This window comes from Polypterus senegalus, chromosome 11 (genome assembly GCF_016835505.1).
Source record: "Polypterus senegalus isolate Bchr_013 chromosome 11, ASM1683550v1, whole genome shotgun sequence".
Classification (NCBI taxonomy): domain Eukaryota; kingdom Metazoa; phylum Chordata; class Cladistia; order Polypteriformes; family Polypteridae; genus Polypterus; species Polypterus senegalus.
This window is the reverse complement of record NC_053164.1, coordinates 138,595,450-138,618,918: the sequence shown is the minus strand read 5'-3', so window position 1 is coordinate 138,618,918 and position 23,469 is coordinate 138,595,450.

The window sequence follows — 23,469 nt, the reverse complement described above, 5'->3', positions numbered from 1 at the left end:
CGTGCCACCATATATATATATATATATTTTTTTTTTCCCCTTTGGTGTTAAATAAAGTCTAATCTTAACTAATTTAATAATATTGGGATTGTGTGCCTGAAATGTATTCAGCACAGAGTTGTGTTTAGCACGCATGAATCTGCAATGACCTCCAGCTAGGCCAAAGCAATTCTCAGTGTAGATCTTGTTATCATCAATTTGAACAGGGCATGAGCAATAGTCTCTGAATTCCCAACAGGAATGTTTATTATTCTTCCCAATGTGCTAATTATCTAAGAGTGCTTCTGTAGTATCTTATTACTATGCACAACATTTTTAATTGGTGACATCTGTGGTTTCATCAATTATCAAAATATGATTCACTGTCTATATCTTCAAGGAGCTTATCATGTACAGCTGACCCTAGAAATCATAAATAACTGCTGTGCATTATGTTCTGTGGATATTAATCTCTTTACCAGAAACGTCCTCTAAAAGACACCTTGAATGATCTACAGTGGTTATGCTATAATGGCAGGAAATATGAGCAGCAATTTATAATTCTGGCACTTCAGCTGAGACATTTCTAGTAAATCCACTGTTTGCTTCAAAGACGATTCTTTTGTTTGAGAAATGTGTTGCATTTCTCTAGTGTTTCTCTTTCTGTGCACAGGGAACATGATTTCTGTGGCAAGCTCTCAGTTCAGATTTACAGTACTTGCAAGCAGACCATTTGGAATGCTTCATATCCATTTCATACTGTTCTCTATCCCAATCTGTACAGCATTCTGTACTGTATTTCCCCCATTCACCTGTCATCTTGTGTTAAATTCTAAAATGACTAGCGAATAAACAAGTGGTCACCATTCTCTCTCTCCACACACTGCTACTTTTGTCTGTGTTTTACCATTTTTGTGACCCACACACCTGACATTCATACATATGTGCAGAATGTTACCCTGTCCTATTTTCCCCACAATCATTCACACCTATTTGATAATTTTCCTCATGGAGTTATTGTCTAACCAACCGAAATTGGTAGAAAACCTGCACATCTTGAAGCGCTGTATGAAACTAGACATTGCTAGCTATGTGATATCAACCTATATCCCTTGTAATATTGTGTTAGTATGCCAACTGACCCTGTGCGGCTGGGTTTTTCCCACTTTTATGACCTGCGCCCTAGGCTAGTGCCTAATTCGCCTTAATGGTGGCACCGGCACTGATTGTAATTATTTAGTTCTTCAGGTACTTCTTATTAAGTTTATATGTGTGCTTATAAACATAACATAAACTATATCCATCAGGAAAATGCACAGATTTAAAATTAAATTGTAAAAAAAAATTTTGGAGGTCAATTATAGCAGGTGCACCAGCAAGTCCCTTTCTCAGTGTTACTTAATATATGTTACATAAATAATATTTCATCTGCACCATTTCGTTACCAAGTGGTTTAGATTAAAACATCAACGGCTAGCCAGCTTAATTTAAAATTTGCTATATTTAATCCAGTTCATGAACCTCAGGGGCCGAGCTCCATAGTATGTCCACACGAAAAAAGTAAAATTTAATAACCAATGGCAATTTATAATTGGTAAACTCAAAGTTGCATATACTGTAGTAACATACAGTTGATAAGAATAAAGTTTTTAAAAGGTGAAATCTTCTGATGCCCACCTTCTTAACTCCTTCGCAGAATTAGGCACTTGCAGTGTCTAGATGTTGTTATTCATGTGCTTCTGTGGATTATCCTCAGGGCTTCTCTAAGGTATGTGGTACCACCCTGTGTTTGAGGAAGTTACTGTTGCTAACAATGTCTTCTCCTTTGCTTCCAGCAAGGGCCCCTGACTCTGCCCCTTCCAGTTTTTCCACTATTTATATTGCAAGGTAAGCAGAAGGAGACGTTACTCTGTAAGCAGAGCACGAAAGCAACAAAGATCCTGTGTCCTTACCTAAACTTGATCTATGTATGACTGCGGTTATTTAGTTGTTATTAACTTGTTGCCTTTGTGCCAGTGTGTGCCTATATTTTTGTTAAACTTTCAAGAAGTAAATGGGGACAACCGATTTGAAGCCCCAACATTTCCACTTGCAGTTTATCACTTGTCCACAATATGTTCATATGAAGACTTAAGGCCTTTTCACCCGAACAAGGTTTTAACTTCACTTCAGTATTTGTATTCATTTATTTAATCTGTTTATATCCTGTTCTGGTTTTACTTAATTTTCTTTAATTTTGACTTTTATGTGCTTTAATGATGTAAAGTTCCATAGACACTTGCTGTGTGATTGGACACTATAAAAACTCCTTCAGAAATGTATAGACTGCATTTGAGAGTTGCTTAACTTCACCTCAATCATTCAAATTATCCCTTTTATATACTAAAACTTAAGACTTAAATTATGGCCACACAATCTTCCAAAGTGTTAACACAAGCTCAGATTTGTGTCAAGAAATACAAAGGAAAAGAATCCAAACTATTATAAAATACACCTGAAGAAACATGTCTGGGGTCAGATTCATTTATAGGAACATTTTCAGAGAGTATTATAATAGAAGAGTATCCTGAAAAAACCCTCAAAAGTTTCACCATGACATTAGCATCAATTTCAGACCAAACATGCGTATGAATTTATTACATGTCTGAGCAATTTGTGAATTAATTCCAAAGATCTTTGGTGATTTAAAATTGGATGACTGTCCATCTAAGTAGGGTCTGTGATGTTCTGGTCAGGTGAAAGCAGTGGTCTTTTTTCATGAGTAATCAGAAATTTAGTGCTGTTGCAAGTATAATTTCCTTATCTCAGTTGGTCCAGATTCCTACATGCCAATAAATCGATAACCCATTTTAAGTTATAGTCAGGTGCATAGCTATTTGGACAGCGACACAATTTTCATCATTTTGGCTCTGTACACCATCACAATGGATTTGAAACAAAGCAATCAAGATATGATTGAATTATAGACTTTCAGCATTAATTGAAAGGGTTTAACAAAAATATTCCATGAGCTGTTTAGAAAAGACAGACATTTTTATACATGGTTCCCCTATTTTCAGGGGCTCAAAAGTATCTGAGCAAACTAACATAACCATAAATATAATGATCATTTTCAATATTAGGTTGAAAAGCCTATGCAGTCAATGACTACTTGAAGTATGGAATCCGTGGCTTTACCAGGCCTTTACTGTAGCTGTCTTCATTTGCTAGTTGTTCATTGGACTTTCTTCCATCACTTTTGACTTTAGTAAGTGAAATCCTTGCCCAATTAGTTTTGAAGTTAGTTGACTGACTTGGCTATTGATGAATATTCCATTGCTTTGTACTGAAAAGGACTTGTTTTGATTTTGCAATAGGTTTTGGCTCATTGTCCATCTGTACTGTGAAGCATTGTCCTATTAGTTTCATAGCATTTGGCCGAATGTGAGCTGACAGTATAGACCTATACAGTTCAGAATTCATCCTGCTACTTCTGCCAGCAGTCATCAATAACTGACACTGACTTCCATTCGCAGCCATGAATGATCATGTCATAAAACTGCCTCCACCATGTTTCATAGATGCTGTGGTATTTGTTGGATTATAAGCCGTGTGTTCTTTTCTCCATAGTCTTCTCTTTCCAACATTCTGGTATATATTGAGCTTAGTTTCCTTTAACCAAAGAAAATTGTTCCAGAACTGGACACGCTTTTAAAAAATAATTTCTGGAAAAATCTAATCTGCCCTTCATATGTTTGAGGTTTACCAGTGGTTTGCACCTTGTGGTAAATACACTCTTTTTATTTTCATGAAGTGTTCTCTTGATTGTAGACTTTGGTAATGATATGTTTTCCTTATGGAGAGTGCCCTTGGAAGAGGTTCCAGGACAAAATTCTCCAATCGCCCAACCCAACACAGTTGTCTTCTGTGGCTTTCTAGACCTTCTGGTGCTGCTGAGCTCACCACTGTGTTCCTTCTTTATACAAATGTACCAAATGGTTGATTTCACCAATCCTTGTGTTTCTGCCATCTCTGTGAAGGGTTTGTTTGGTTTTCTTAGCCCAGTGATGTACTGTTTTTACTTGAATGGACAGTTCTTGAGAGTTCACAGTGACAGGTCCCAAATGTAAATTCCACACTTAGAATCAATTCCAAAACTTTTGCCTGCTTTATAGTTAATGAAATAATGAGGGAACGAATCCCACCTGGCTATGGAACAGCTTGTCAGTCAAATGTCCATATACTTTTGAGCCTTTGAAAATGTGGGGCTATGGAGAAAAATGGCTGTCATTCCTAAATAGCTCATATGATATTTTTGGTAAACCCCTTAAATTAAAGCTGAAAGCCCACACGTTATTCACACAATGATTGCTTTATTTCAAATCCATTGTGGTGGAGTGCTTAGCCAAAATTATGAAAATTGTGTCACTGTCCAAATACTTATGGACTTTACTGTAAATTGTATGGTGTTTTTGTACCTTATATTACATGTTGGTTGTGTGATTGTAATCTTGCATTTTATTTTATGCACTATTGAAAACAAATTTAATATTTTGCCAAAAATGAATATAGTTTCAAAGAATAGAACTTTACATGTAGATACATCAAGGCAAATTATAAGACACAAGCTGCAAAACACCTTGTTTTTTCCCAATAATGGATGTAAATACCAATCTTTTTTAGTTCAATGAGAAACCATTCTTACCCGCTTAATGATTTTTGGAGGTTCATTTATCATTCTGAGAGTACAATCAGTAGGTTGGCTTAAATATCTTCATTTGTATGCAGCTAAACAGAAACTATTAACCCAAGGTTTTATGAGATGTATCAGTGTATGGTTCTACAGAAATTACTCAGGGGAAACATTTGTGTGCAGATGTGAGTAACGTGGTTCTAAATGTGTTAAACAGACAGATGTATTGATTATTATGTGAAGAATTCAAAGTAGAGAGAGAAATACTGCAACATGATCTAGCACTAAGGTAGAGTTATTTGTTTATTTATTTTCTGGAAGCAGAGCGATACTTCTTCTATAATCAGCCTATGCTTCCAAATTCTAAGCTCCTTGTATTTCAGTTTATACAGTCTTTTTATTTAGGCTTGCTTTGCAGCAGCTATCACATAGACAATAATTTCAGCGACACCTTTTATTTAGATAGTTGTCTTCATAGCCAATAATGTTGACAGAGATTAATAGACCAACTACAACACAAATTTAAATTTATGTTTAAAGGATGAGGAAACTAGAAGTCATGGCAAAAGGATAAGAATATTAATCAATAGTGATCAGAGAACCCCACAAGTTTAGTGAAATTACAGAAATGTTCAGGAACTTGGCCAAACTTAGGAGCATGGAGAAGAAGAAACTGGACTAGTGTTGAGTGAATTATAATTGTGCAATAGTCTTTTAAGTGTCCCTGTTAGTTACTGAAATATCTGACAACTATATTGGACCAATTATTGTGGTGAAAAAGGTGACCTGAGCTGCGAGGCAACAGTGCTAACCACAGTGTCATTGTGCCTTTCTCAGATACAATTAATAGAATTAGATATCAAAACAGTTAAATTCTTGCAGACAGGAAGCATAAATTTACTATGGCTTGCCATCCACATACTGTATGTGATAGTAGGTACTCACCTCTGATGTACTGAAAAGCAGTTTGTTTGTTGTTTTCCTTGATGCTTTTGCTTGTACATTGCTGCTGCTAACAAATAATGCACATGGATTCTTCACTCCATCCTGTTTGCATGTACTGCATATTAATCTGGGTAATACTATTAAAGGGGTAGGCTCATGTGTTATTTACAGGTCACTTACAAGTCTGCACAAAAGACCTTTAAGACACAAACACAACAACACGATTCCTTCTCTGTGTGTGTTTTGTGTTTAAATATATTTGCAAGTTTTACGCCACTTTTTTTAGCCCACTACTAGAATCTGCAATTTGCATCCAGGGGAATCTCCCATCCAACATTGGCTGCTACAGTTTTATGATGTCACACAGGCCTCGCAAAGCATCATGGAGCATTGGGGAAAAAAAATTACGATGGCTGCATGGTCAAATTTCTAGGAAAACATTCAGCAAACAAGGTCACCGGTGAATGCAACATATTCACTGTGAAGAATGCTTTGATGAATTTTGCTGATCCAAACTACTCAGCAATGAGACACCATCGTGTCTGCTTGAGAAGAAAGGAAACATTACAAACTAACATTGTGAACATGATTCTTGGCAAAGCTTAGGAGCAGTATTTGACAAGAGATAACTACACATTAAAGTAAGTTTATCATCCTATAAGAAGGAATGCATAGAATGTAAGAACAACAGAGCTATAAGAATAGTCTGTGGAGTGAAACCTCAAAGAATGTTGCATGAGACATATAGTTTGAAAGTATTTGAACCCCAGAGTGGCAATGCTACTGGTCACCATTCTCCTACTGTTAGTCATGAATCCCCTTCAGATTAACTAGTTCCATGTTATGTTGAAGTAAAGCAATTTGTGACTCTGTCTTGCTGAAACACATCCCAAATTCTTCAATATTAAACTACAGCATATCTTCATTGATTACATCTTTTCACAGAATAATTCTGTTTGGGGACCTGTCATACTTCTTCTTTTTTGCTTGAACCAGTGTCCCTACCTAATAACCCTTGACAGCATCTAAAAAACGTGCAGGGCTCAACACTCACCAGTGGCTTCTGCACTACAACTCTGCCCACAATGGTAAGTGCAGAACCAAAAGGTCACTTTGGTTCTCTCTCTCAGTTTTCTCCAATAGCACTTTAGGCTGTTTGGTGCCATTCCAATGGTGCCATTGCTCCAGGGAACCATATGTGACCTATGGGGTTACCAAGGGACTGGAACTATTCCTGACTGATTGAAGGCAGAACATATCTTTTAAATGGTCAGAACCTGAGCATACCTTCAGTGAACCTTTATCTTGATAGGTGGTGTGGAATAGGGACCCAGACAGTCGGAACTTGAATTTCATGGCCTCTTTAAAGCACAGGGCATTGAGGTTGCCCCAGAGACTTGATGACAGTGTGCTTAGAGACAGCCTGTTGAGTTCCAGCCTGATGCCCCTGGAGAAAAATTCTGGGTGTACTGACCCCAGATGTAACTAAGGAGTTTAGAGGAAGTAATAGCAGGATGGAATTTAAAGCTGTTTCATGGATAGGTGCACTTTGAGTCTGTAGTTTGTGGCAAAAGCTCAACTGTCAGGATCAAAAGAGAGACTAGAATTAAATAAAAAGAGAAATAGTCAGACAAGAGGTGATGCTAGTGCAAGAAATCTTTTTTTTTTTGAATGCCTAGAACTTCTTTTTGAATGTATCCAATATGTTTTTTTGGATTCTAAAAAAGATTTTCCTGTAATGACGATGATTTACAGTTGTTTTGCCTATTGCCTGTCATGTAACAGGGCCAAACTATGTCATCATAGCCCAAAAATAAAAAAATATTTACAGGGGTTTTGCTGCCCGTGGTTTTATTTGGTTGTAAGTAGAGCGTGTCTTGCAAGAATCTCATGTTCTACATCCTGTGAGACGGTCCTGGGTCAATCTCTTGGCACATAATCTTATGTTTAAGGTCCCCGCAAGATACATCGTGGCCAATCTCTTTCATCTCGCAGGTCTTTTATGTGTCTTCCATGATTTTCACGTGAAGATCACGTCTCGTCTGCCTAGCCTTTCTCTCCCAGGATTTTTTTTTTATAATAGAGAAATATTCTATTATATTGTCAATATTTATCTGTTGTTGTCCTAGCTTAGGTTCTGTTCTCTAAAAATTACTTTGTCTATGGCAGTTAGGGGTAATGAACACAACATACCAGCAGGATTTTCTGGTTTTGACTACAACTTTGGTTTTGTATTTTGCCATGTTTCTTTTGTTTGTTATCCCTGCCTGTACATTTGAGTTTTTTTTTTAATCTAGAATTTTTACTATTTGCTTTGTTTATTGTCCTTCCACATTGTTTGTTTGTAAGATGGACCTTCTTGTGTCAAAGACGGACTTTCTTGTTATCCCAGCTCATCCATATATACAACACCCCATCTCTGTTTAGTTTGCTTCATTATTACTAAAACCTTCCAAGTCAGTATGCAACCTAGGGTGGTGACTGGTGACCAGCTATCCTTCAAGGACCATGTTGCTACAGTCTGTCAGTCTTGCAGATTCACTCTATACAATACTCACAGAGTATGCAGCACAAATCCTGGTCCAGGCTGTGGTTTTGTCATGACTGGACTACTACAACTCTTTGCTGGCAAGAGCACCAGCATGTGTCACCAAGCCATTGCAGATGATTCTAAATGCAATGGCACATCTGGTGTTTAACTAGCTAAAGCAGACATGTGTCACTCCTTTCTGTAGCTCACTACACTGGTTTTCTCTAGTGGCACAATTCAAATTCAAATCCTGGATGCTGGACTACAGATTAGTCAGTGGGTCTGCACCTATGTATATGGAGATACTTGTGAGGTCTTATCCTTCTTCTTGACCACTTAGTTGTTCTGATGAATGGCTTCTAATGATGCCACCTCTGCATGGTATCAAATCTCAGTCCAGACTCTTTTTATTTGTAGCTTCTAGCTGGTGAAATTAGCTGCCTGTCTCCCTCAGCATGTCCATGAAGTGTTTGAAGACTCACTTATTTGGTGAATATCTAAGTGATTACTAGTAGGGTTTGTAAATTTCAAAGTTGTAACTAATTTATATTTTGTTTTGAGCTTTTCGCTTGTAGGAATTCATTGTATGCCCTTGTTTTGTAATACTTGTTTACAAAGTCCCAAGATTGATGTTTACTCGATTATGTTCTCTTTTTGAAGTTTCTTCGGAAAAAATTGCGTGCTCAGCAAATTAATGTAAATGGTAGAGGTGAAGCTTGAACAGTGATATTGCATAGAAAATTGTTCAAGTGTTTTTGTTTTCCTACTGTTTCTTTCATACTGTTATAATCCTCTTTTGAATATATCTCCCTTATGTATTTTATTTCTTTGGGTCTCGGTTTCCATTTCTGTAGACATTCATAATCCAAATGTTGATAGAAGTTGGAACTTGCACTAAAAATGTCTGTTAATGGAACAAAAATGCATAATGGTTTATTACTTATTTTGCAGAAAATATTTTAAGCTTATTAATTAAATTACAGTGAAGCACAGTCTGTGCCACTGGTCTGCAGAGGTCAGGCCACCCATTTAGACAAGCTTGCAACACCAATAGAGTCTAAAAAACATTTTTTATATATGTGTATATTTTCTATGTCTATGTTTTACATAATAAAAATGTACATTATAAAAATTAACTGAATAAAAATTGCTAGTTTTCATGTATAGAAATATACTGCAATTTTGATTACATCACTGCTGCAGAGATTAAGTACCAGGCTCATCGAGTTAAATTCTTCTAATGGTTAGCTCTGTGTTTTAAAATTTGCCTTTGTACCTGGGCACAAACAGGCAGGCACAGAATGTCCCAAAAACACACAGGTTTTAATTCTTTCTGCTCTGCACAACACAATAAGAATGCACTAATCACCAATAATAAGTCTGTCTCTTTCCTTTGGACTTCCTTCTGTCGCCTCTACTCCTCCTGTCACAAGCTCCGTCCTCTGCCTCCTGACTCCGGCTCCTTGAATGGAGTGAAGTGGCCCCTTTTATAATGCACCCTGATGTGCTCCAGGTGCTCCCTGATGATCTCCCTACAGCACTTCTTGGTGTGGCTGAAGTGCTGCTGTCCAAGGCTCTTTAGTCCTTCAGGCGCACCCTGGTAGTGGCCACGGATCCTTCCAGTTCTGTGGCTCCCACACAATCCAGGATGGCTGCCCTCTTATGTAGGAATTTCCCCTCTCCTGGTCCCCTGCTTCTCCAGGCCACCCGGTGGGGCAAGGTCCCTGGCCATCCATCAAAATATATATATGTTGTAACCTAGCAATACCTCGTCCAGCCAATAGAAGTCTCAGTGCAGTTTTATTTTATCTAGGCTGAAGTAATTTGCTGGATAAACATTAAATGGACAGTACATTGGTGCATTAATAGTTACTTTAGTAGCAATATTAATTTCATGCAGTTGTAGGCTAAACAACAGAAAAGTAGTTTTTGAGTGTTTATGCCTACATTTGTTTTTTTTTTAATTTGGTTTCATGTTATGAACAATATAATAAGCGCTGTGTGCTTGGATTGCTCAATGTGTGAGGCCATGAGTGTTCAGGACCCACTGGATTGTGTATAAAGAAGTTTTGATTTGTATTGTAATCATGCACTGACCACTGAATGCAGCTGACAGATTTCAGGTAATAGGCCTTAAGCCTGAAAGACTTGTCATGCTGAACTGGACTGCAGTGTATTCTGAGAAAGCTGAAAGTCAATGCAGGATTCACAGATTTTTTGCTTAGTTAGAAATGCAGCCTTCGTGTCCCACAAGAAACTAACCTTGACTGACAACTCTTGCCTCTGTTATTTTAAATTCTTACACCACTGATGAAACTGGTAACATGAGTTTGGAGGCCTTGATGTATAAACTAACTGCGCTACATACTGGGGAAGCACCCAACCATATTCACAAGAACTTGCTGCACAGTCTTTCCATTGCTTCTACATGTGCCATGGGGAAGTCATACAACAGGAATGGCTTGTGTAGTCTGCATATAATTCCATACTGGAAGCACCACAACTTTAACCTTCCTGGTCAATTGGTTGTTTTCAGTTGTCTTGAGCCAGTTGCTTATATAATGCTTCATATTTTTTGAGGTTATCATAGTCCTTTAATGTGCTGTCAAAACTTTTTCCATTGGATTGCCTGATCTTGAGTAGATAAAATCTTGGCTCCTTGAATGCTGATGTGCTTTGTCAGCTTTACTTTCAGGATACTAAGATTCCTAGGTTTTGCTAGCTTGAATTGTACCCGTGCCCATATAGCTATCTTCTCTAATGAGTTTAGGACCTACTGTGTTTCTTGGGTTGATAAAGTGACCACTGTTACATCATCCATAAAAGCTACCGCAGGCTGGGTGTCCCATGCCATCTTCTGCTTTTGGCTGTCTACACTGTATTCTGCCAGTCTCTAGCAGTAGGTTTGTGGCAGCCACAAACAAGACTGTAGATATTGTGCATCCTGCCATGATGACCTTCCCAAGCCTTTGCTATTTAGTAATACAATTTCAGCAAATCCATGTGTGTCATCAGAAGATTAATTACTTCTGACTGTACCCTGTAGTGTAGGGCTATGGTGAGATCAAGACATATGAATGAGAGTGTGTTGTTACTGCTGTTTGCTTCCCTGGTTGCTGACTTATCACTGCTGTGTGCTCCAGATATGCAGAGAATTCCAGAGAATTCTCTTTTCTGAACAATTGTATCTATCTATTCATTAGCAAGCAGATATATTGGAAACAATAGATCAGAACATTCCCTTTCCACTTCTAGCAGGGAGATTTCTCTGAACTGTTCTTTATGGGTAATGAAGCCCTCTGCCAGTGTCCAAAGTCAAGGTTCCCGTTTTTTCTCCCAGATTGCCCATAAAAACTTACATAACCTCTTCAGAATCCGTGGACAGTTTTTGTAGATCTTACTGTATATATGATGCCCGATGGTCTTGGTATGAATCTTGATCAAGCTTTTCCACTACTACCCTTATATCTTCAAAATCAAACTGAAGTCCTTTTGTTGTTCACATTTTGAGAAGACTAAGCCCAAATCCAATTCTAGGGAAAAACTGTGTGAACTTTACAGAAGATCACAATGTCTTTGTGATTTTCCTCTCACATGTCAGGCCCATGCATGTTAGCTAAACTTGTGACTTTGCATAGGTTCAGAATGTGTGCAGGTATGCCTTTGTTAAGGTACAGTCTGATGGGCTGACATTCTATTCCTGATAACCCACATGGTGCATCTCACAATACTGCCATGGTTCGGAGAGTTTGTAAAAGCTTAGATAATCTCAGTAGTTGTGGACAGTTTTTTGTAGATCTTTTATATAGCGCCTGATGGTTCTGGTGCAGATCCTGCTCAAGTTTTTCTACTACTGTCTTTGTTTTCTTGAAACTGAAATCTGCCAACCTAGAAGGGTATGGCTTACAAATTAGTAATCGCAGAGGAGAGTCTCCCAGTGGAATGTCACTGCTGGGGTCATCATGTGCTGCTGCCATATTCCTTAAAACATACCAGTAAATACATTTTCTGGGAATTGTCATTTGGGACTAAATGAAGACTGCGTGTATAATTCTTTGTTTTGCATATATTTACTTCTATTGATTTGGATGCAAATAAATATAATTATTATTTGAAAAGCTTAAATCCAATGCCTCTGTCTGAATTGCTACTAGTGTGTGCCCAGACCTAGATTGCCTATTTCTTGCCAAGCATCTTTGTCTGATTGTTGTTAGGATAAGCAAAAGATTTATTGTCCATATCTTGTGAAACTGCAGTCCCTTAGGGCCTCAAGAGGATGCACTTGTGAAGGCTTCTTTTGGAGGGAAAGCTGGGTTGAAGTAAAGGTTTGGAAATAAAAATACTCCGAGCCAAGTAAGCCTGCCATTAGAGGTCCATAGTGTTGAATGCACAAGGTACAATATGGACAGTGTGACAGGTAAGAGGTTACAGGTAACAATTATATAGCTGGTTTTGAAATCAGTATTGAATTCATAAACAAAACTAGAAGGTGGTAGTTGAAAATTAAATCACATTTTATGTGCCTATTCTTATCTTCAGATTATCGTTAAGTGGAGACCACCATAACTGAACTGTATTAAAGGGTTATTTTTATTTACATTTTTATTTTTCAGGATATTCTTCTGTCTTGAGGACCCCTTTTACCACAATGTATAGTGAAAACAGATACTTTGCTTTGGTTAATACAATATCTGAGTGATAAGAGCCTAAATGTCTCAATCTTTACTTATCAATCCTTTACTCATTGTCAGCATCACATTTAGTTATGGTACCTGCTCAGTTCAACATTGCAAATGCTACAGAGGATTGTATAATCAGCACAGAATATAACTACCGCACAGCTTTCTTCAGTTAAAGGCATCATACAGCATAGCAAACAGCATAGAAGATCTCGGCCATCCTCTGGAGTCACTTTTCTCCTTACTCTGATTTAGCAATCTGTACCAGATCACTAGCACTTGCACCACTGGAGTAGCGGATAGTTTTTATCCTAGAGTCATAACATTACTCAACAGCCACTTGTTACAATCTTACCTGACACCTGCATGAAAGGATTTACTTCTTGTTAATATCGTATGCTATTAAATCTAATGTCTGGCCTTGTAGCCCTTGTCTGCTCTTGTATTAACTTATTGCTTGATCTGTCTTGCCACGTTACTAGTCTACATGTAAGCAAGCAAGAAAATCATTGTGCTGTGTGTATGTGCCAGTAAATTTAAATTTGAACTTGACAAAATTAGGCATTTTACTAAGCTGTTAATCCCACAGTTATACATCTCTTCTTTTTCAAGGGTTTTCACAAGTCTTTTACATATAAAATAAAAACTACCAAAATAAGAAAAGCCTCAGAAAGTGCTAGTTTCATAGATACTACAAGTAGACATTCAGGATCCTTCATGTTTGTGCAAATCTGTGTTATAATTGTGTCCCCCAAAACCAGTTTCATTTAAGAATTTCAGATTTCTGGCAAATATTCTAATGTTTTCTAATATGGAACATTCTATGAAAAGAGCCTGGTCTTAAACTCCAACTAAATTGTTCTGCAGACAAAGTGGATTTTTTATAATGAGAGAGAAAACAAAAACTCTCAATCAATTTTTTCTAAAAAAAAAAACGAAAAACTTGTCATTGGAACGTGTGCTGTCCTTTAATTGCAATAATAAAGTTTGGCAGAAGCTTCCAAATAGGAACACAACTCCAGATACTGTTTAATGATGATCTGCTGTTATAGGATCAATAATACTGATTGGTCCTAAAATATTTATACAATTTTGCCAGCAGAAACATATTCAACTATCTTAACGAGAATGCAAATCAGGTATGTATTGAACCTGATTGTGGCTTTCTTACCCTGCCATTAACAAATGATTTATCCTACTGAAAGGACTATCTATCTTAGCCAGAAGAGAGAAAAATTGTCTTAAGAGTATTTATTTTAAATTAGAGGATTAGAACAGTACAGTGCTTAGTGATGTTGCCTCATAGGTCCTCTGTTATCCAGATGTTGTGTACAATAGGGTAATTGGCATCTCTAATTTGGCCTGCTATTGTGGCCCTTAAGTTGGACTGCTGCCCCATCTAAATCAAACTCCTGCTTTATACCTAATGATATTTGGACAATCTTCAAGTCACTGTGGCCCTGAAATGTAATTGCAAGTTTATAAAAGTTGTGGACAGATTGGCAAACAGATGATAGCAATAAAAGGTAAAGCTTTTAAAAGACCATTCAGCCAGAAATGCAAATATTTGTGTACAAATTAGCATGCCCATCAAGTCATTGTTATATTGAGAAGACTGGGTCCAAATCCAAGCCAACAACTTCAGGTATCAAGTGTGTGGACAGATTTTCATAATGTCTTTGTGAGTTTTCTCCCATATTTTAGACATGTGCTTGTTAGGTGATGTATAGGTTCAGAGCATGTGCAAGTGTGTGTGTAAGTTGAGGTGCAGCGTGATGGACTGGCATTCTATTCTTGACAGACCACAGGGGGCATCAAAAATGTAAAAATGTAGCCAGAATAATCAAAGGGAAATATTTTAAATTGTGTACCAAAACCCCATCCAGGGGTGACAAACTCAGTTCCTGGATGGCAACAGTAGATGCAGATTTTTGTTGTAGCTACTTTTTAAATTGGCAATTACTAATACTAATAGAACACATGGTGTTGACCTGATTGCAAATGACTTACGTTTCAATTTATTTTTTTCTGCTTAATCAACAGCCAAACATTAATTAGATCTAAACCAAGCCAACAGAATGCCAGGCTAACTTAAATTCCATTTGCAACTCTGTTTTTCATACAATATTTGTTACACTAAGAGAAACAGGACACCTCTGCAAATTGGCTTTTTTTGTTGGCCTTTGAATGTGGTGCCTCGTCAATTGGTTTATGGTTATGATATAGCTAAAGTTTAGCTGAGATATTCCTGACCTGTCGACCTCTGGTAGTGCCTGTTGCCAGAAAGCCAACTATTGTTAAATCCTGGATATAAACGAGTGTAACCTTGTTTTAGTCAGTCTGTCTTTCTAATGCTTGGAGAAATTCAGCACACTGTTCCAACAGAATTACCCTTTTAAGCCTAATTTGTTTATAAGCCACTCATCACCACTGATTAAAAATCCTAACAGTCCCTAAAAGCTCATTCCCTTTGAATGTGACTATTTACATATTCTTCATGTACCGCCAAACAAGCTATGTTGTGTCAAATCTTTAGGCTATAATTAGGCAATAGGGTGTGATATTTATAACTTTCTATAGACAGTGAGCCACAGCTGTATTTTGAAACCATGCAATTATTGAATACAAGGGATTGTGTTGGTTTCTAATCCTGAGAAGTGACAACAGATAGCCAACATAAACCGAAGAAAACCCAAGAAGTTCTTAATTGCAAATACACAGCATTGGCCCTCTTAAAAGGCAACTACAATAGTCTGTATATCATATTCATCACTTTTGAGGTTTGGCGATTTAGCTAATCTGGCTATATTTCCCTACTTTATCAAAGGTGTCATGATTACTCCAAAATGTTGTGTATGGATGTGTTAGATTTTCCATTATGGAAACTTGGGGGTGCTGTTGCCCATGAAACCCAACAGAGAGACACAAGTTTAAAAGCACTAAGAAGACTTTTTAATCTTTTCTCAAAATAGTGCCTTGAAAGCATCACATCCACAATAAACACAATTAATCAATACAATGAATCAATACAATAATTATTTAAATTCTCCTCCACACCTCTGTCTCACTCCCTCCCAACTCCAGCTCACATGCTGGGTCTCCAACAGTTCTTTATATAGTCCTTGAGTCGGAAGTGCTTCTGTCCTACTCTCCACGTGACTTGCTAGCACTTCCAGGTCAGATGGAGAATTAGATTTTCTTCAGCCCAGAAGTACTTCGAGGCTTCCATCCTCGTGACTTGTTAGTACTTCTGGGGTATAGAGGAAATAGAAACCCCCGTGTCTCCCTGCAGTGTCTTCTGGCGGTGCCCATGGTACCCAGCAGGTCTGTGAAGCCGAACTCCATATCCCATGGTGCCCTGCGGGAATCTGGGGCACCGCTATGCTGCAGGGAAATTGCCATCTAGTGTCCTGGATGTGTCTATGTGTCCCAGCCGTCCATCACACCATAAATATATACATATCCTCCCATCAAGTTTTCTTTAATAAATACCAGCTTTTGTGAGGAAAGTTGCATATGCACATTTCAAGCCTCTTTTTTTGTAAGTTTTATAAATCTGACCCTTGGTGCCACCAACAGCAGGCGCATGCAAGAAGTAAACCTGGATAGTGTGATCGAAGGGTTTGTGAAAACTATTAATTTTTTAGGACACACTGATGAAAATATGAAATTACAGATATTGTTGTTCACAAATTAGTCACTCAGTTTTTAATTGGAAAGAACTGCATTACCTCCCACAGAGTACAAGAAATTAAATATAAAGGATGGACAGTTGACTTTTCAGAATCTGGCATGTTGAATTATGGCTTCCGAATGATGGTAATGTTATCTGACAGGCTAAAAGGAAAGCTTATCTTTTGATTGCAGTACTTTGGTATTTTTCTAATGTCATCTGCCCAATCTGATGATCAAAAAAATTCTCAAACCTGCTTAATCTAATTCAGGGCCAGTGGAGAGAATCAGAACTCTGCCTGGTGGTATCAGATACATACCGAAACCAATCCTAGATGAGGCATCGGTGTAACAGAGTACTAGTAATAAAGTCTTCATCACAATTTTGAAACTTCTGCTTAATATTCTGATACTTAAAATGTTATTACCTGTGAGCAAACCGGCAAGACTAGCATCTTTAACATTATTCTGTCCCTAATTACCTGAATAAGAAAAACACAGTCCATCTCTGAGAAATATTGATTCTCACTTCTACTGCAACAGCCAAGAGGTTAATAGCATTAACTGGGAACAGACCTACTACTTGACCCTTTCTGTGTTAGCTGAACAAAAAATAAAGTGGCTACTAAAAACCAATATTTTTAAGTAAACACAATGTGTGCAAGACAGTAATAGATGTCAGAAGCAAGCAGGCAGCAGGGAGTTGGATCTCAGAAAAAAAGACCCTTAAACTCATTTTACTTTCTACCTCTGAATTGTAAACATGGCACATTCATTAATTTGACTACTGCAAGGCAGCCAGCACTGTTTCACAGAGTGACAGCCTTTTGTTTAATGGTCAGACTGATTTGTTTTTATAATTACAGAAGGTGTGCTGCCAAAGTATTTTTGTGTGGAATTTCTTGGCCATGCTTTCAGGATATTTGAATTAGCAATTGCAAGATTGAAGTTGAAAGATTCAAAGCAGCTCTCTGAGAGAAAAAGGTTCACAAGATAGCATTGTCGATCACTAAACTCAATGATGAATTAGCATTGGTAGCAGGGTCGGACCATTCATCCTAATGCACCTAATCAAATTCTACTTTCCAGGTATTCCAAAGATCATTATAAAGCTGAAAGTGGCAGATCACCAATCTTCTCGTTTGCATAACAATTCTAGGCAAATGTCCATCCATTAATTTGCTGAACCACTAAATTCTTGACAAGGTCAATAGAAGGTGCAGCAGTACTGGGCACAGCACAGAAGGCAACCCTGAATGTGGCAACAATCCAGGATTAGTTGCTGTCTTATGTCTGATGCCTGATGATTCTGAGTTGGACTCCCCAGAGCCTTGGATTTGGATTAAGCAAATTCAATTAAGGGCACTGGACCATAGCTTAGTTTTGTGTGATTTTTCTTAGGTGTTTTAAGATTATTTAACATAAGGGAAGGAAACAATTCCACAACTAACTTTGAGTTAGACTTCAGAACTCTGGAAGCTGATTTATACTGGGAGAAGATGTTTCTTATGGCACGTTTTCTGATAAATTAAAAGACTGTCAAGGTATGATCTGAGCAATACCTTGTAAGATATGGCTGGCCATTCATCCCAGCCAATACCCCCAAGCCACCAGGTGGAGCCCTCCTTGCAGCATGGAGGTCCCCAGAAGACCAGCAGGGCATCATGGACAATGTGGCTTTTATGCACAGCCCTGCTGGATGCCATGGGTGCCACAGGAAGGAGCTGCAGGGAGGTCCGAGGGCTTCTTCGTGCCCTGTGACTCGGAGGTTCGTAATAGGAAGAGCGACGGACTTCCGGGTTGAAGAAAAGGACTATTTACCCTGACCCGGAAGGAATAAAGACTTGTGGACTGTTGGGCAGAAATGCCTCCGGGTCAGGGAGTATAAAAGGACTGTGGGAGCTCCCAGACGGCGAGCTGAGTTGGGAGGCAGGGTGGCTAAGCGTCTGTGAGTGGAGGATTGGTTTATTGTTTATTATTGAGTATTGTGGGGAGGAGCGTGCTTTGTGCACATTATTATTATAATAAATCCTATTATTGGATTTTTATCTGGTGTCTGACGTGGTGTCTGAGGGTGCAAGGGTGCGAGCAAGCACTTAATTCTGTCACAACCTTAAGGGTATACTTTAAGGGTGTTGCCAGGTCCGGGTTGCTTTTGATCAGCGTCCATGGGAAAAAATGGGCTTTCACTGGTTGTGTTTTTTTTTGGTTATGTATTTAAAATACAATGTGGTATTATGTCTATTTTTCAAACATCCTCCTTCGCTTATGAACACTTTTTTCATCAACCCCTGGACCCCTCCCCCTGCTCATCATTTCTTTATAAACACTGCATCGTTCAAATATCTCAGAGGGGTACCACCATCCCTGTCTTTTATGCTATGTTCTTAATCCACCACTCCCGACGACACTCTCCTGCTCTCTGGTCAGTCATTTTGTCATTGTCGGGTTTTGGGCTGTTTTTTTTTGTACCGCTGTGCAATTTTTTGAGATATTATTGGGCTATAAATATTTAAGGACCTAGCAATCCTGGTCAGTGTCTATAATAGCAGCAATGAGCATAATGAAAGAGAAAATGTACTAGTCTATCATAGAGAACACTCCTGCACATGTCCAGCAGGGCAGTTTGGGGGCACAAAGTAAATTATATTCTTTGGGGATATGAAAGAATATCATATATACAGTGTCTATAAAAAATATTAACCACCTTGGAAGTCTTCACATTTTATTGTTATACAACATTGAATTGTAGTGAATTTAATTACGTTTTTGTTTATACTGATCAACATAACTTTAATGTTAAAGTGAAAACATAACTTTGCAAAATAGTCAAAGTTAGTTAAAAATATAAAACACAAAACAATTGCTTGTTGGTAAAGGTAGAAAGTAGAAAGTCCACAAAGGCAGTGCTCAAACCCAGGACTCTGGAATTGAGAGGAAGTAGTATTAACCAGTATCACAAATATTAATATTTGAATTAAAATAACCTGGTACTGATTTAAAATATCCCAGCAATATCTGTTTTAAAATCTGGACAGGTAGTAGTGAGTCTTATTGTCATACTCTGGATTGGTAGGGTGAGAAGCACTCAGAGCCGCAGTATTAAAAATCAAGGATTTAAAATAAAACATAACAGCAGAGGTCCTACACATAGTGAAAGATCATGATGCGCAAGAAATGCGTTTTGAAAATGCAGCTGCAAACATTTAAACCACAAAGTATATATATGACCAACAACTCCAGTTTTATGCAAAAATTATTTTAGAATACACTTTTTTACATGCAAAACTCAACAATTTTACACCTTCATTTTTGTGATGCTTGTTGCTGTATGACCCAAATCATTCCCTCCGATCTTCAAGTGTTGACCATCTCAAAATATATAGAATGAGCCCTAAAAGGTCCTGTTGCTTGTTTTATGCAACAAAAGTTTTGAATGCTTCTTCAGCAGAAATACATCAAGTAAAGCATGTATAATGTTTCAAAAAGATGCTAAAAACACACTGGTTTAGTTTTGTTTTAGTGTAATAAATATTATTAATCTGTGGTGCTAGGTTGTCTGCAACCTTGGCATCTTATTAAAGCAATGATATTGATAGTCGTGAGCAGGATAGACTACTGTAATGAGGACACAAAAACAAATTTGGTGCAAATAGTGCCCTGTGCTGTTTATATGTTCATTAAATAAATCTCTCTATTATATAAAAAAAATTTCGACGTGACAAGACTTTTTAGGAGATGAGACCTTTTGGAAAAGATTTTTTCAAGTCCCACGAGGTGAGAATATTGCCATGAGATTCTTTCAAGTTACTTCCTCCTATCAACCATTTTCAAACAAGACCATGGTACTCTCACCTCTCAGTCTTGTGAATGTTTTTGTCAGACACAGTTCCTGCACTCTCAGCTCTTATACATTTTAATGTTTTTCTCACTTTAATTTCCCAATTAAAGAAGATGTATTATGTCCAAATCTTATTGAAGAATTTTATCACGAAGGGTTATCAACAGTAAAAATGAGTACACCGGCAATCTTAGTACCTAGAAACGAGGAAGTCAAAAGAATTTACGCCAAAAATGTTGATTGGTAACAGGCAAAATGTTTAAGAGCGTATCAGTAGACTATGCTGAAACAGTTGGTGGTGATCGTGAGGAAGATGAAAACAACAACTTACAATATCATGAAGAATATCTCCTACCTTTAACATCGTCCTGTCTTCCACCGCACAAATTACCATAGAAAGAAGGATGTATCCAATAAAGGTAATGTAGTATATCTTCCGCAGATAACATTACACAACAAAGGATATCTAGATATGCCACTCATATTAAAACGTTAACAGTTTTCCATTAGAATAGCTTTTGCAAAGACACTTAACAAATCTTAGAGCGAAACATTCGAAAAAGTCATTTTATTTAACAGAGAGAAACAAAATTCAATCACGGGCAGTTATACGTCACATTGATGCAAATTTAAAACTTCAAACGAAAATTTTAATGTTTAAATTGTATATCCGCATTCCCATACGCAAGTGGCAAAACTGCAAAGAGACTAGCGCGTAGCACTGGCCCAGGGGTTGGTGAGAACAAGCAAGCGGCAAAGCCTCCTAGTAATCCATAAAAACAAGTGTTCATGGGAGATAAAACCAATAAACCCATAAATATATGCAAATAAATAGGTTAAAGTCCAAAGTGGTGGAGAGATATAAAACCTTTTCTGTTTTTTTATATGCCTTCAAAACAGGCATTCCTGGTAGCAAGCATAGTTCCAATATGGAATCCAAGAGAATGGTAGAAAAACAGAGCAAAAGGTCTTAAAAAATCCAAAAAATTAGAAATATTCAACAAGAGCTAAAAACACAAGAGAACTCACCAACCACCTAGCACATTCAATGAATTGCAAGAGACTGCTTGTTTTCCCAGCCATTATAGGGCTGAGGGCAGTCCCTTGATGACGATAGGCAAGTGGCCCTGACTCCTGGGGAAAGACCCACAAGACACACAGAACATAGTAGAAAATACATAGACACATAGAAACTGAATGATCAACAATATTAACATAAACAGAAGAATCAAAAATTAACACAAAAAGGCATTAAAAAGGAATTTGAACACCAACCGCAGGGGGAACACTGGCTGCAGCATAACTTTATTATATTATATACTAGCAGAATACCCGCGCTTTGCAGCGGAGAAGTAGTGTGTTAAAGAAGGTACGAAAAAGAAAAGGAAAAATTTTAAAAATAACGTTAACATGATTGTTAATGTAATTGTTTTGTCATTGATATGTGTGTTGTTCTCATATCTATCTATCTATCTATATATATATATATATATATATATATATATATATATATATATATATATACCCACGCTTGGCAGCGGAGAAGTTATGAAAAAGAAAAGGAAACATTTTAAAAATAATGTAACATGATTGTCAAAGTAATTGTTTTGTGTATTTGGCGGCAGCGTCACAAAGTTATTTTCGTCTAGCTGCATCAGAAAATGTACCACGACGTCTGACACGCCTCCTTTTTACTGTTTTCTCACAGCTTGGATTGCTGCTGTCATATATTTATATACACACACACACACACACACATACATACATATATATATATATACACATATATATATACACATACATATCTTCATATCTACATATCTATATACATATCTACATATACACATATATATATACATACCAATCTACATCATATATACACACACACAAATTATATATATGTGTGTATTTATGTATGTATATATGTATGTATGTATGTATGTACGCACGTACATATGTATGTGTGTGTGTGTGTGTGTGTGTATATATATATATATATATATAATGTAGATAGGGTGTGTGTGTATATATATATATATATATATATAAATATATATATATATATATATACACACATACATACATATATATACACATACATATACTTGTGTGTATAGCTTTTATATATGTGTGTGTATAGCTTTGGTCACTGAGTGCAAGTGAGAAATAATAAAATATAGTCTATAAGTTATTAAACAGTAAAACATTAACGTTTTAAGAAGTACAGGTACATTGAGCACTACTGGAGTGGTTGGGTAAACTACATTTTAAAGACTGTGTAACACAACAGGTAAGTAACTAACAGCAGCTAAAATGTATATGGATCATCTCTCGGTAGTAGATCCCTTTTGAAAGGCGCTACACGACGGCTGTGGTATAGAAATTACATTTTCTATGTGAACGTTCAAATTTGTGCCTTACCGGCATTTAAAGAAAATTAGTTTTGTGTCCTCTGCAGTGTTAAGCGAGAAAGGCTTTGGTTTGGGATCAAAGGAAAAAAGGTGTAAAGAAAGGAAAGTTGCCTTTTTCTTTTATATAGTATAGAGAGATGTGTTCGCTGACATTATGATCAGCTTTTGGGGACAGTCGCGGTGGGTCTTGTGTAGACTGGTGAGACGTCCCTGCCATTAATCGGCTGTGATGGCACTGTCAGTCCTCCACTCGTGTGCGTGTCTTCATAATCTGAGCTGAGGACCTCATAATCGTATACGTGCAAAAGAAAGTGTGAATCGCCTTAATATTATTTTTCCGTGGTGTAGAAAAGGGGTCCCGTGTTTGCACTTGTCTGGGCTATAGCGCAGGGGGAGGATGAAAAAAATTAAAAGTGCTCACTTTGACTTAAGACAGAAGCGCAGTCAACGTCTCAAAGGCCGGCACAGCTATGCAGCGCGCTGGCTGCTCGACTTTTGCTGGGCAGGAGACCACAGTTTTTGCAGACTCGTTCATGATATCAAAAGTCTCAGCGATCTTTGGAGGTCATTCATATATTATATGATATATATATATATCAAAATACCCGCCTACGCGGAGAAGTAGTGTGTTAAAGAAGTAATGAAAAGAAAAGGAAACATTTTAATAATAACGTACATGATTGACATTGTCATGAGTGTTGCTGTCATATATATGCCTGCCTAAATAAGTCACCCTCGCT